Below are 14,190 nucleotides of genomic sequence, written 5' to 3' on the forward strand. Positions count from 1 at the left end.
GTGAAAAATCAAGTGTACAGATCAAAATGGCTTATTAATACAGACATATGTGGCTCTGTTTCTTACAATTACAGAATTCCCCATTCATAATTTACATTATATCCACAAAGCCCTACATTTTTTTACCTCAGGCATCATACCAAAAGGACTAGAAAATGAGAAAATAGTTTTTTGCATGGTACCCAATATTTGGATGTGACAGAGAATCTCATTATTTTCTAAAAAGCTTTCTTTGTCAAAATTTATTAAAGAACAACACTTATGTTGCAATTCACAATGAATTTGTTGGGCTTTTTTTATTTGGTATGCTCCATTGCTAAATGTTCTATATGTGTGGGAAATGTTGATACAGCTGAGTCATTGAAGACTGCTTTTATACATCTCATCACTTTAATTTCCTCCTTGCAAATTTACACACATTTACATTGCTGTAGAGATGCAGTGCTCATACTTATAGCACAAAATAAAATAGTCTAGTTTAGAGGGCTCTCAGTTGTTGCAACCTCATGCTTTATAGACTGAGGCATAATTTTAAATATAATTAATAGGTACTTGGGTGTTTGGCACTTTGGAGGGAAGGAATCTTCGATAAACTGAAACTTGAGCACATTTAATCATGACTTGTCAGTTGTGTTTGCCATTTCACACTGAGCCTCTGTCACAACCATTCCAGATAGTCATACTTTACTCCACATGTTGTCATTTAACTGCTTTATACTTTTCTGATTTACTTTGCCACAAACTGCAGTGTCAGCACAGACCTGAGTGTGCACTTAGTGTTATAATGCATTTTGAAAGTACGGGATTTTAAGTACCATATTGCAATTTTTTGTTCAGACTGTTGTGATGCAAACCATGATCCTGGACAGGATGAATTATATTACTGTTCTATTGCCTACAGTTTGAAATAGGGCTTGATTTTATGATAAACACATTTCTGCCATTACAAACAGAATAAAAACAGATTTACAATGCCATGGCATTTTATTAGGAAAATGTGAAAACAACGGTTTTACAATGCTCAGTTTGTGGTCTAGTACATTCCTCAGTGTTATTACAACTCAGAGTACACATTCTCATTCTCTGGGCCAATGTTATTTAAAACACAACCGGGAACACTTTTCAAACACTGCCAGCATCCCTTTAACTGTATTTCATCAATAGGTGTCCTGGTAGTAATCTCTTCTTTTTTTTTTTTTTTTTTTTTTTTTGACTACCAGTCTTCTTGTATTACAGTTTTACCTCCCAGCAGGCTCAGCTCCTCAGGAGCAGCTCCATCTGTCCAAGGTCAAGGATCTACAGTGTTTCTGCAGCTGCAGTTTTGTCAAAGCAACTTCATGGCCCCTTGGCCCTCCCTGAGCAGTGGCTGAAAGATGGGACTGTCAGTGGCTGATGCTGACTTCTGCTCCACTGATAATTTCATAGAATCACAAAATGGTTTGGCTTAAAAACCATCTCATTCCAAGCCCCCTGCCCTGAGCAGGGACACCTTCCACCAGACCAGGTTTCTCAGTGCTCCATGCATCTAATCTAACTCTACTTACTTCCAGTTTGAAGTCATTACCCTTTTCTTGTCACTATATCCTCTCATAAAAAAGTTCATCTACCTCTTTTTATAAGGTCAAAATCAAACTGTTATATCAAAGCCCTGTACTGGAACCTGGTCCAAAGCTTGCCACTTGGCACTTCTGGAAATGGAGCCACTGGGATGTCTAAACAGACATTAGGATCCTGGCTTCTGATATTCAAGGAGGGTACCTAAGGTCTGCCACTCTGGCTTTTCTTAACTGGAGAGGTCTTGGGTCAAACGCTGATGGCTTTGGAAAGACACAGCTCTAAATTTTGAGACCTTAAATCAGAGTTTCCAGTGCATTTTATACAACAAATTAAAGTGAGTTGTGACAGCACTTATATGATATTTTTTACTTACTAGGTCCTTTGGCTTAATTTTATATTTCCTTGGGCAGCTATACAGGTACACAAACCCAAAAGGTAATGGATATCCTAAGGAAGAAAAAATAATTCCCTGATCTCAGAGGGCTGTTTGAATTGCCTGTGGTTTTTGAAATCTAATACTAAGGATCCAGAGATCCTTTGGGTTTTTTTTTTTGTTCCTTTTTTTTTTTTGCATACCTTGGAATTCCATCAGTAAGGATAACATCTACAAGCCACCCCTTTGTGTCTCATATGACAAAGTGATATGTGTCACTCAGATGGGCTTATGATAAGGACAGTCACCCTACATGCAATTGTACTGAATTAGCTGTACTAATTTAATGTTAATTAACTGCACAAATAAAAAAGTTAGTAAATATCCTACAATTTGCCAAAAATGCCCAGCCTTCTTTCGATTGGGTCATTTTAATGGCAGACTGGACACCTATACAGAATTCTGAAGCCACAGTCAATCTGCATCACTTTAAGAGCCCCAAAAACCTACAGGACAAAAGAAACTAACAGTTCAGACTGAGCACAAAGATTTATAATGTACTCAATATGGCTCACACTCATTGGGCCACCTATGTGACTTGAGTATTTTCCAAATATATTAGTACAAAATGCTCCAGGCATCCGTTCAGACCCCAGAAGCCTGTAGAAACTCTTGGATCTTTTGCCAGATCCCAGAAACCTGTAGTTACCCTGGCTGTTTTGTTTTGATGCATGGATTCATTCTTATACTTTCTACTTTGTTTTCCCTGCCTTTTTAAAAAAATCATATTAATATTCAGAGGAAAAGGCAAGACAAACAAGGAAGAAGAATTTATCTCTTACTAGCTTCTGATGGATCCATCAGTTTGATTCCTTTCAGTTGCGTCTGTCACTTTCCATTCTTTAAGGAATTTAATCACTTGTACTTTTCAATTAAGGCAGCCCACTGATTAAAAAAGGCTTAGTCAAAAGGAAAGGGGATGTCTCCTAACCAGATGGCAAAGAGATTATTGATACTAGAGCACAGAAATACTACTTCACATCTGAAGGATAGGGTGCCAACCACAGGGGCCTGGACAATGTCCAGTCTCTGTATGGGGAAGTCAAAGGATGAGCTGTCTAAAGCTGAGGCTAAAGAAGAAGATGAGAGGGAGAGATGCAGATTTGCTACGAAATGTTGCTGCAATAGACTGGAAACTGAGGACATGGTTATGATCACAGTCCTACTCGTGTCTCATAGCCTTGAACCACTGAGCATGAGCAAAGGGGGGCCCACACCATGTGAAATGGTTGAAGTAGAAATAAGAGAAATGGTTGCAAGAGTAAAATCAATAAGTCACAGCAGTTGATTTCCAATTTTATACAGTCTAATTTAGGTTTTTGTCATTAAATCACAATAATTTGTATTTTTCCTGAGCGCTACTGCAACACAACCAATCAGATCTATGTTTTGTAGTATTTTCCGTTCTCCAGAAGATTCAGCCAGTCAACAAAGATCCATAGTTTTGCCAATTTCATCTCTCTGCAGTTTTTTTCATATTCATTCAAGTCAAAGCAATGAAAATGACCAAGCTTCCTTTTGCTGCATAGAGAAAGCAAACATGGGAGGGATTTTACTTTCTTTTCTGAGGAACTAGTTGTGAAAATTGAAAAACTTCAGTGACAAAAGAGAAGTATGTTTTAAGGAGTTAAGTGACCAGTAGGACAATATTACTGGAACCTCTGGGAATGTACTATTATTGTGTGTTATGAAAACCAGAAGAATCTTAAGACAGTAACTAAAATCGACCCTACACACCAGAGGTGAGGACCACAGAACTGTTCTGACAATCTGGCCCAAGGCATACAAGGATGACTTATAAAGCTTTTGGTTCTATAATATCAGAAAGCTCTAATTTAGGGATTTTTCTCAGATCAATCAAAATGTCATATTTACCAACTAATCATCTGCTGCAGCCAAACTAAAAGTAACATAATCTATAATTGCAGCTTTGAATGATTAATTTAGACACTGTGCACGCAGCCTAGAAATGAACTTGTGCTGTAGCAGGTCATCTGTGGTTTGGGAAAGTTCATCTAGAGGTCACTGAACACAGGTAGCATGAATAATTTACATTTTTTATAGGTATAGGAAGAAATAGCTTATGCTATATTCAAACCCAGTGCTAAACAAAGGGGTCTTTGAAAATTAAATTGGATTTATTACATGTGGTACAAATTTTAAAGCTAAATTGCTCTCCACATACAAGGGCATAAATTTGATTGAATTCCTAAAGGCACTTTCAATCTCTGCTACCTAATTCTAAGCCAGTTATTTTTCATAGTTACAATTCAGCTAATCAGATTTGATACGTGACTCCACTTGTAAACATGTCCTGAAAAAATTAGTGATAGATACAGAACGAACAGAATCAGCTGCACAGGGGAAAGGCTAGTTCTCTGCTAATAAAATTTAAAATTAATTTACGGCATATTTGGTTGTGTTAAGGCTAAAGGCCCAAACACCCTCTCAAATATCCAAGTGCAGCTTCCATTGACTTCCCTGGGAATGGTGCTTGTTTTTCTGAAGTCAGAGCTGAGCCATAAGCATTTGTGTAAGATAAAGTATTCCAAACCTAGCAGTGGTACACAAAATAACAACAACAAAAAGAAAAGTGATTAGTTACATGAGAAAATAATTTTAAGAACTTCAAATGTTAAATAAAACTATGATTCCTTGCATAAGAAACCAGAGATAATGAAACTGAGGTGAAACCACTACCGTTTTTCTTTGAATAGAACAAATACTGTGACTCCTTGTCATTCATAACTCCCTTAAAATAGTATATATACCAGGATTTAGATCCCAGGATAATTTCCTTCCACATCATCCACATATCTTCAGAAAATAATTACACTCCAGTCATCTATTTTAAAGTTCTGGGAGCTACATATTCTGTAGCTTGCTGCTTTTATGAGAGTGTTTTTCAAAATCTGGGGAGAGAAGAGTGCAGGATAACTCAGAATAACTGATAAGGAGAATATATAAAGATTATAGTTGGTTGCATACTGTTATGACATTGGAAATGGTAATTCACTGACTTTATTTAGCTACAGGAGATGAAAATAGTGATGCCAACCTATGTAAATCCATAAGAAAAAAGTCAGCTTGCCTGTTGTCACTGAGGTTAATGGAAGTGGCAAACATTTAGAAAGTCTATGGAATTGTTATTCCTGTGGAGGAGTAGATTTAGCTGGATTAACTGAGCCCAAGTTATCAAAGTGAATATGCTTCCACCCAGGTAATCATAACATGATTGCAAATACTCCAGGGACATATTTTTTCCTTTCCAGCAGTTATAAACAATTTGTGACATTTATCCTTTTAGTCTCTAAAATTTGGTAAAATGCCTAATAAAAATGGGACCTGTTCTGGGTCTTTATCATCTACAGAAATCTTCTGTATCATACTAACAAGCAGCAATTGAAATTGCTTCCATCTTTGGCTTGATTAGTCAAGTACTTTGTCAAACCACAGATGCTATTCTTTCACCTGTTCCTCACTTTGACACATCTCTCAATGGCTGTGTCAGTGATACTGCTTTTGAGACTGACAGCTGTGAAAAACTGCTTATGTTTCCAGCATCTCTTCCTCTTTGTAAATTTTACAGTGTAAATCTTCAGGAAGTTTGTCACTCTTAGCTGAGCAAGTGTTTTATAGCATAGCATCAAATGCCAGACCTGGATTTTTTTGTCTCTGGAGACAAATCCCAACCTCTTTTATTCTTACCCTACTCTTGCCTTTTCTGTTAAAGCTAGAGAGGGTGCAAGATATTTAAATTACTGTGGAGAGTGGCCTAGCACTTCTGAATAAACACATACAAAAAGCTGTGCATAGCAGTTCTGATTAAGGATTCTCAACTCTTTTTTTCCTGTTTATAAAGCAATGTATGTGTGCTTAATACTGTAATTAAACAAAAGACAAGCACATTGGCAAAAAAAATCTTTCAGTCAGGGTTCTGAGCTGGCAGCTATATCCTTATGAGCACACTGATGAAAGGAAAGGTAGTAGTCAGAAAAAAGAGGAAAACCTGGTATATGGAAAGCATTGTCTCTGTGGATTGTAAGGCATAGTTCATAAATCAAATAACTGAGGTTTCCCTTCTCAATGACTCCTGAATTTTGCTGGTGATCACCACATGGCAGAGTTTTCAAGTGTTACATGAGACAGAACTGATCGCATTCTCCATCCAAATGGCATCATTCAAGTGTTATTTCTTTGCATTTTGCTGAGAAGTGGCATGTTACTGCTTCTCCTTGTCTTGGCTCCTCTCTTTTCAGTGCAGCCTTTTACATTAGAAAACAAAACAAACAAAAAACCAAACAAACAAAACAAAAAAAAAAAAAAAAAGAAAAGAAAGAAAATTTAAAAAAAGCCCTGTAAGCATTACAAAGTGTCCACTTCATAGAATCATACATTTGACAGGTTGGAAGGGACTTTAAAAATCATCTAGTTCTAGCTTCCCTTCTGTGGACAGGACACCTTTCACTAGGCAACTTGATTAACCCACATGCACAAAATAAGTCTCTGTCTTTCCATATTTCTCTCCATTAAAAGCAAAAAACTCACAGTTTTAAAATTCAGTAATGAATTAGCTACATGTGGGATTACATGATCTATTGTGCATTCTTAGATGAATGTTTCAGACATCCAATTTGTTATTATTTTTTACACATAAGAACTCCAAAATCAAACATATTTTTAGTTTAAAATTGGGGTGGCTTTTCACAGCTTTTTACAAAGGAACAAAATGTTTTTCATATGAGAGTTGTAGTGGATGGTGGCTGAAAAAAAAGCTAGAGGACAGATTAATTAACAGTTACCACATTTATATTATTTGGGATGAATGAAAACACTTAAGGAATGTGTAAGTCATGCCCATTCTTCTACAGTGGTTCAATTGGTTACTGAATCCTGAATCTAGCAGGATTAATTTTTTGGAACATGCAAAAGACCTCTGGACAAACAGATGTCTGAGAAACCTTGAGCCATTCTTCAAGATACAGGTCTCTGAATGTGTCACCTGAGAGTGCAGCACATTGTAAAACAGAAAAGAAGAAAATTATTGCTGTATTAATATGGTGTCTTCTTACCTCTCATGGCCTGACAAAGACCATGGAAGGGTCCCCATGTGGGACTGGCTGCACATGAACAAATAATTGAGGAGAGAGCCTTTCAGATCCAGGTTTTATTCATAGTTTTAATGTCTCCTGCAACAGAAAATTAAAGTCACTTGAAATGTGAAGTCATGAAATGTAAAATATTAAATATCATTTTATTTTTAATAATTACCCTTCTTTCTGCTAACAGTGTAGAATATTTTGCAAGCCAAATGCCAACCTGTCTAAGTCTTTCAGGATATATCACAGATGTCTTAGGAACTTTCTTACGCAGGAGGGAGAAAAGTTGACTGAACTAATCAGAAATACACATTGCTGTAATTCAAATCTGATGCCAGTCTCTTCCAGGTGAAATGATAAAATATCAGAAATGGGAAGGAAAAGAACCAGAATATCAAAGAAAGTCAATGAACAGGCAAAGCAGTGAAAATAGCTGCAGAAACTATCCTGTAAAAATAGTGAAAAAAGAAATGTTCTAAACCTGGTGTGCTACCTAAGGTCAGTGATGATCAGGAGGAAAGAGAGTGTGCTCTGGTCATCTATAAATAATTGAAGACTAGAAAGTCAGCAAGAAAGTGCTGGTTATGGTGACCCAGTATCATGTCAGTAAAACGAGTGGATTAAAAATGACTGAAGGAACATTTAGCACTATTTCCTAACAATGTGATCTATTATATTTTAGAAACATCTCCCAAGAGGAGTGGTGGAAATCCATTGTTTGAGCCATATACAGTTGAGCTTAGACAAGAGAGTGGAGAATGCACTCTGAGGAATAATGCTGCACTGGAAGGGGGTTGAAGAATGGGCTAAATGATTTTACAAGGCTTTTCCAGCACTTTTGATATTGTTTTTGGCAAAAGCGTTATGAAAACAAAACAGAAAAAGTTATTCATGGACCTATCTTTTTGCAAAATCTCCTTGAAAAATCCCCTAGCATCTTTTTTCTGCATCAATGCTGCTAGTTTTAGCATCATTTTTATATGCTCCAATTAAAATTTTGCTTTCTGTTCTCAAGAGTCTTTCTGATTTGAAATAAAACTCTTACTCTAAGTAGAAGATTGCTTGTCAATGTGTTATAAAGAGCCTGCTGCATAAACTAAGACCAAGAAAGACTTTTAACATAAATTCTTACATTTACAAATGAATCATTGTAGTACTCCATACCAAGAATTTTTGTAAATAGAAGTAAACTGCACCTTTTCTGCAGATTGGCATACATCTTTTAAGAAAAGCAGTTCTTCTATAACAAAATTTCCATCAAAATTAGTTCAGGTATTCCTCAGATGGTTCTTTCTCTAAGCTGCTAAAAAACTGAAATAAAAGTTTTGTATAGACTTGTCAGTGGCTGCATCTTATTTGGCCTCAGTTTGGAGAAAGGCAAGACTACAGAGGCCACTGTTTCCCTGTTTGTCTTGTCCTAGTCCTGTGCTCTCCTGTTACACTCCTTGGGAATCTGGCTTTTGTGAACCAAGGCAGAGAATGGGTGGGAACTACCTGTTACTGGAATAATTTCTTCCCTGTGGAGAGTAGAGAGCTGGCCCACCCAGGACCTAGTCTGTGATTTAGCCTTCACACACAGATTTCTTATGGCTCTCCTACGACTCCTCTGAAACCATTTCCTCCCCATTCACCCTCACCTCCTGCCCTGAAATAATTTATAAAAAACAAATTCCAGAAACATTATAGTGTTGACCCCAAAGGATTAATTCTCATGGTTTTAAAAGACCAAAGGACCTATCACAATAATTTTCAAAAAACTTGAACATATTCTGTCACAGAGATAGGTCAGATTTGTGTCCTACTTTCTTACTTAATAGAACAGAGCATAGTGGTTTCTCACAGAGATAACATCTGCTGCAGTGACCATGAGATGCCAGAGTTTTGGATCCTGTGAGGAGGGCGAATGGCAAAAAATTATTATTGCAAGCCCAGACCCCAGGAGGCCAGGCACTGGGGCTGACTTCAAAGTATGCTTTGAATGATATGGATATGGAGAGGGAAGATATCAAAGGGATATGGAGAGAAGAGGGGAGAAGAAGAAGTCATTGATTTCCAAATACCACCTTCTTCAAGCTCAAGAATGGTCCATCCCCCTGTGCAGGAGGAAGCCAAGCCAAAAAGGTCTGTATGGACCAACAAGGAGCTGCTGACAAACCCCAAACATGAAAAGGAAGGACTAAGGTGGAAACAAGGTCAAGTGACCTGGGAGGAATATAGAGACACTGTCTGACCTTGCCAGGATGGGTTTAGTGAAGTCACACCCCACCTGGACTGGAACTTGGCAAGGAAAATGAATGACAACAAGAAGGACTCCCCCAGGTCCTTCATCAGCAAAAGGAAGACCTGGGAAACTGTGGACTCGCCTCTGAATGGGGCAGGAAATGGCATGACATGGGGCATTAAGAAAGCTGAATTATAAACTGGCAAGGTCAATGTGCCCACCTCAGTCTCAACAGGTAAAATTTGCCCTGACAGTCCTCTGTGAAAAGTTGTGGCAACTGGGGGAAGTTCCTGAGGACTGGAGAAAAGCAAACATCACCCCGATTTTCAAGAAGAGCCAGATGGAGCATCCAGAGCACTACAGAGTGTTCAGCCTCCTCATAATTCCTGGGAAAGTGATGGGGCAAACAATCCTGGAAACCATTTCTAAACATATGAAAGTCAAGAAGGTGACTGGGGCGAGTCAGAGTGAGTATAGACAGAGTTGGGACTCTCCAGCCTGAAGTAGAGAAGACCCAGGGAAATCTTGTCAATTTGTATAAATAACTGAAGGGGCATGTAAAGAAGATGGAGCCAGAATCCTGTCCTGTCACTAAGCTCCCCAGAGAAGAGGCAATTGGAACAAATTGAAATACAGGAAACCAAGGAAAGCACCTTTACAGAGAGGGTGTGTAGTGACTCGACCTTGGGGGGATGTCAGGCGCCCAACAATTCACTCTATCACTTCCCTTCTTAGCAAGATAGGGGGAAGAAAGTCACATGGAAAAGAACTTGTCAGTCAAGTGAGAAGCAGTTTAATGTAGTAAAAGCAAAGGCCACACATGGAAGCAAAGGCAAAGAAAAGATTCATTCTCTGCTTCCCGTCAGCAGGCAGTGTCTGATGGCCTTGATGCTGTGGGAGCACTTCCCAGCAGTACCCAAACACTGGCAGGTTCTCAACTCCTTTCTGGCTGCCAGTGCAAAGTCCAGCACTGTGAGGGTTGCTATGAAAGAATTGACTCCATCTCAGCCGGACCCAGCTCAAGGGTCATCAAACACTGGTAGATGTTGGCCAGAGGAGCTGTGGAGTCTCCACCTCTGGAGTTACTCCAAACTTGACATGTCCCCAAGCAACCTGGTCTGGCTCTGCTCCGGGCAGGGAGTTGGACCAGGTCATCTCCTGATGTGTGTTCCTGCCTCAACTGCGTTTGTGTCTTAGATAGAAAATCCTATTGAGGAATGATGAATAGATAATCAAGCAGAGTACAATGTTAGCACATAGTTCAGCAATAGCTGGAGAGTACAGTAAAACATTTCCTCCCTGCTAAAGAAGAAAAGTATTTGCTAAATGTTTTTCTTTTAATAGAAAACCTCTACAGAATGTGACAGAGGAACTGTTGACTCTATGAAAATGCTTGATTGGTAGAGAAAATGCAAAAAGCTGAGTCAGATTCTGCTCTACTTCCATCTTTTTCATGCTCTCAAAAGCTTCTGGACAACATTAATTTAGATTTAACATTAGTGAAGGAAGTCTAAATAATTAGCTGAGCCACAATACCCAGACATCTCTTGCAAAGTTTGGTTTCAGATATAGTTTTTCTGGCTGAAGTCAATGCCTCAACCTACTGCTCAGATTAAGTGATTTTTCTGTCCTTTAAATAATATTCTTTAGCTATTCAGCAAAGAGAAATCTCAGTTTTAAAACTGCAGCCATCTTTTAATCTGAATTTTTGTAGATACTGAATTGCCTTTGGCAACAGTTTTTTTTGCAAATTAAGAAAGTGAGAATTTAATGCCTAAATGTCATAGTTTTGACCTTTTCCTAGTATTAATTATAACTATTAGATCAGCCCAAAAATATTTTTCTGTTGTTCAATTCTTAAATCAAAGCCATTTGCACTAAACACCCCAAGGTGACAGAAAATCCAAGCTAACTTTGTTCTACACTTTGGTTTATTTTCTTTATCCACATGAGCTCTTTGAAAATAAAAACACAATATGGCAAGCTAAGCACATTTTAAAGCTTGCCCTAACCTTTCAAAGAACTGTCATGCAGCAAAACAAAGTTGTGCAACTTATAGTTTGGAAGAGGAGAGAATATTAAGGTTTACAGGTCTAAGATATTTTTGGCCTATTCAGAAACCTACAGTTTTTAAAAAAATATCGATTTCTTTGTTTGTACTTTTGAAAACAATGTTCACAGATTGGTATGTATTTTGGAAGGATTCAAAACCCAGGTGAAATGGAACAATGGAAAAAAAAAATCACTTGGCATCGTTCCCTTGACATCAAAGTAAACATGGCATTTTCTACCTGTTGAGAGTATGACCCAATATTAAAAAATACAAGATATGCAAATGTTAATTCTCAGATGCAGGTAGGTTTAGATGAGCATATAATTCTGCCAGAAACACGGCAATATAACATACATCCGTACATAAGGTATAAAACATTAGAAGAAAAGACATTTATTGAGACAATGGAGAAGGAAAAAGAAAAATCTCAGAACACAAACACAGTGAATAAGGCAACTTCATAATACAATGGTCAGGTTTATTTTTCCTATGAATTTATCCTCTAGTTGCTGGATGACTTAATTTTTCCTAGTGGAGAACTTTTCCTTCATGACTGCTTTTTTATTGGAACTGATTTGAAGTTCACTAATTTGAAAAACGAACTCTAACTTGACAATTCATAAATATTCCCTCAGAGTTATTTCCAGTTCAATATGTGCTGAACTTTGCAATGTTTATCAGATGTTAAAATTGATAAAGAAGTGATGATTAAAGCAATGATGGCATTACACACACAACGAAGGTGCTTTCTGAATGAATAAACACACTGTGCATTCACCTAAATGCATATAAATATGGATATAGATTATATAATATTCCATGTGCAGGTAGGAAGGCAGTGTTCAGCATAACCTATTTCTGAGGCTGTCAATCAACAGCTCTCAGTTTGAACACAGTGCACTTCAATTCCGTGGAACTATATTTAAAAGAAACCATTCCCTCCAACAGCATGGCTGCTCTTTGTGTCACTGCCGCTATCCGGAGAGGTGCTTTATTTGGAGCATGAAAAAGAGGAAGGAAAAACCCCCTCCAAACATTTTTGATTTACAGCAAGGAAATAGATTGTCATGTTGGAGTCTCCCATAGCTCCATGGCAGGCACACGGTAGGGGATATGAAGAGGCTCATTTGTTTATGGCACACGCCCAAGCCACAAGAAAAAAGGGAGGGTCCAGAAGAGATCAGAGTATCTCATGACTGGTCCTGTCTTGTGCAGGCTTTTTCTGTACATAAAACCTTAAATCATGCACTTAAAAACCACGAGACAAGAAATATTGGAGATCAAAGCCTAATGCTTTGACACACCAATGAATTAGCTTATCTGCACAATGGCTGCACCACTTTCAGCAAGGAATGTAAATTCCAGCGAGGCAGCATTGGGATCCTATGGCTTGACAAGGTAGTATAGCTACAGATGAAAATGCTAAGGAAGTTCAAAGCCACCTGAGGAGGGGTTTCTTAGCAACAGACGGATCATGAATCAAAGGAAGAGAATGTGATATAGCTATTTTTAATGTTACAAACCAAACTGAGATATTAAGGCCCTTAAAACCTGCATTTTTGCTATGTAACCAGCTTAAATGAAATGCTGGTGCTTTATTACATTTAAAGATTTTACTGTGTCTGGCTTGTAATGATCTCCAGCATGCAGATGTGTAAGCAAGAATAAACCTCAAGAATAACTAATGTGCTACAAATAAATCATTTCACTCTATTGATTAGTCTTCACAGAAGAAGATGTAGGGGGGAGAATTCAAATAACTGGCAATTATAAGAGTCCAAATAAAACCTGATTCATAAGGGAGAAATCTCTTAGCAATTTATCCAGAGAAAACCCCTGAAATGTACGTGTTTGGCTTGTAACGCTGTGAGACAAAGGGCCAAAGGGGCAATTAATTTTCATTGGTGACGACCCAAAAACTGAACAGCTCTACAGTAACTTTTCTAGTGGTTGGGAAATCAGTGCAACCTGCCAGTGTGATGTGTGTGTGTGTGTGTGTGTGTATGTTGAATTAATCTGGTCCTGAAGCATTCGGGTAATGTTAATATTATCCATTCCACTAGTTAATCTGAGAGGGTAAGAAATAAAAATGAATAAAAATGATGTGGATGCCTGTCTGCCGAGATCACCAGAATCAAAGGAACTGAAAATAACAGATTGAAAAGCAGGTTAAAAATACCCAAATAACAACTTTTTTTTTTTTTTTTTTAAGAGGAGATATTTTAATGCAAATTGTTCTGTAAAACACAAAAAGCTTTTTAAAATGAGCTTTTGTGTTTCAGGTTTTATGTGATTTTTTTTCTAGCAGTGTACTTTTTCATTGCTTCTGAAGTATCTTCTGATTCTGAAAACAGAGGAGAAGCCTTCAAAGTTGTTTTTTTTTTTTCCTCAGCAATCTCTAGGTCACAGCTTCTTTGGCTCACCACTCAAGGCTTGCTGCTCCTGAATCATGGTATTACACTGACCCATGCTGCTGTCACTGTGGACTTGTTGGACCACAGAAAGCTGGGGAGTGAAGAACTGCAGAGTTCCATAACCTTGCTTTCTTCCAAGGAGGGACCCATTCCCTGAGTAAGAGAAAGTAATGTTGGAGCAAAATAAGAGTTGCTTAGGGAGTCCTGGGTGCCACTGACCTCTCATGAGACCATGGGGATAATGAGTGGAGGCAGACCCAGGCCTCCAGCAGCAACAGCTCCAAGACACTGAGCTGTTTTTTGGCTGCAAATGCAGCTTCTTCAGCATCTGGGAAAGTACAGCAGGACCTTAATAATAGAAACACAAATGTCCTTTCTCTCTAATAGTCCAAACTGAAATCCTGGCTAAACCC

This window comes from Pseudopodoces humilis, chromosome 2, assembly GCF_049639895.1.
Source record: "Pseudopodoces humilis isolate 2021_Gansu_Grassland_sample_001 chromosome 2, ASM4963989v1, whole genome shotgun sequence".
Lineage (NCBI taxonomy): Eukaryota > Metazoa > Chordata > Aves > Passeriformes > Paridae > Pseudopodoces > Pseudopodoces humilis.